This window comes from Salmo salar, chromosome ssa11, assembly GCF_905237065.1.
Source record: "Salmo salar chromosome ssa11, Ssal_v3.1, whole genome shotgun sequence".
Classification (NCBI taxonomy): Eukaryota; Metazoa; Chordata; class Actinopteri; order Salmoniformes; family Salmonidae; genus Salmo; species Salmo salar.
Window position 1 is genome coordinate 107,670,675 of NC_059452.1, and position 2,063 is coordinate 107,672,737.

The window sequence follows — 2,063 nt, forward strand, 5'->3', positions numbered from 1 at the left end:
GAGAGAGAGTTGTGTGTGTGTGTGAGAGAGAGAGAGGGTGTGTGTGTGAGAGAGAAGAGCAGCAGCGTTTATAAAGCCTCTCTGTTTATAGGCTCGGCCCAGAGAGGGTGTGGCCTCAGCCCTAACAAACACATTAACAGACTCTATAGGTGTGAAGAGGGAGGCAGGGAGAGAGAGAGAGAGAGAGAGAGAGAGAGAGAGAGAGAATCAACCAAAGAAACAGAGCAAACTAGAATGCTATTTGGCCCTAAACAGAGAGGACACAGTGGCAGAATACCTGACCACTCTGACTGACCCAAAGTGAAGAAAATCTTTGACTATGTACAGACTCAGTGAGCATTGCTATTGAGATAGCAGACCTCTGTGGCCCGTTGCGATGAGAACAAGGTAACCAGTGGACCACAAACAACATTGTAAATACAACCTATATTTATTTGTTTATTTATTTTCTCTTTCATACTTCAATTACTTGCACATTGTTACAACACTGTACATAGCCAATAATATAAGACTTAAAAATGTCTTTATTATTTAAAAACTTTTGTGAGTGTAATGTTCTCTAATGTCTCCCTTGTTTATTTCACTTTTGTTTATTGTCTATTCCATTTGCTTTGGCAATGTAAACACGTTTCCCATGCCAATAAACCCCTTCGAATTGAATTGAGAGATGTAAACATATACAATATACAAAAGATTGCGCTTGAGGTGGTGTGTCGATATCCAAGCTGAGATAAACTATATATACAAACATACATAATATATAGGATAAACCTACAAATTAGTGGATTTGGCTTTTTATACAATATATGGATTCATTAGGGTCAGACTATAAACATTCAATATATGGAGTCATTATGGTCAAAGATATATTTCCCTTAGTACAAAACCTAATCCAAAAGACACTTTCTCCTATAGCCTGGGGATGTCATTCACAACCCTACCCATTTCAACAGGTGAGGTGACTGTGTGTGTGTGTGTGTTTTCCAGCGTTCTCAGTCCCACCAGGGATTACAAGAAAAGGAAGGTATTTCATTATGAAGCTACAGGGACGTAGAAAACTAACTAAATCAGGGACTAAATCGAAATCACATTTTATTTGTCACATGCTTCGCAAAAACAATAGGTGTAGACGAACAGTGAAATGCGGGTCATTTTCCAACAATAATATTTTTTTTATTTAACCTTTATTTAACTAGGCAAGTCAGTTAAGAACACATTCTTATTTACAATGACAGCCTACTGGGGAACAGTGGGTTAACTGCCTTGTTCAGGGGCAGAACAACAGATTTTTACCTTGTGAGCTCGGGGATTCGATCTAGCAACCTTTCGGTTACTGGTCCAACACTGTAACCACTAGGCTACCTGCCGCCCCTCCACTCCAACCACCAGGCTAGCTGCCGCCCCTCTACTCTAACCACTAGGCTACCCGCCTCCCCTCCACTCTAACCACTAGGATACCCGCCGCCCCTCCACTCTAACCACTAGGCTACCTGCCGCCCCTCCACTCTAACCACTAGGCTACCTGCCGCCCCACCACTCTAACCACTAGGCTACCTGCCGCCCCTCCACTCTAACCACTAGGCTACCTGCCGCCCCTCCACTCTAACCACTAGGCTACCTGCCTCCCCTCCACTCTAACCACTAGGCTACCTGCCACCCCTCCACTCTAACCACTAGGCTACCTGCCGCCCCACCACTCTAACCACTAGGCTACCTGCCGCCCCTCCACTCTAACCACTAGGCTACCTGCCTCCCCTCCACTCTAACCACTAGGCTACCTGCCTCCTCTACACTCTAACCACTAGGCTACCTGCCTCCCCTCCACTCTAACCACTAGGCTACCTGCCGCCCCTCCACTCTAACCACTAGGCTACCTGCCGCCCCTCCACTCTAACCACTAGGGTACCTGCCGCCCCTCCACTCTAACCACTAGGCTACCTGCCGCCCCCCTCCACTCTAACCACCAGGCTACCCGCAGAGGGAAAGATAACCTACACACTAGTGCTGCTTCCATTCTCGTTCATGACGGTCAGTCAGTTACAGACGGTATGTGTGGAGTGGCT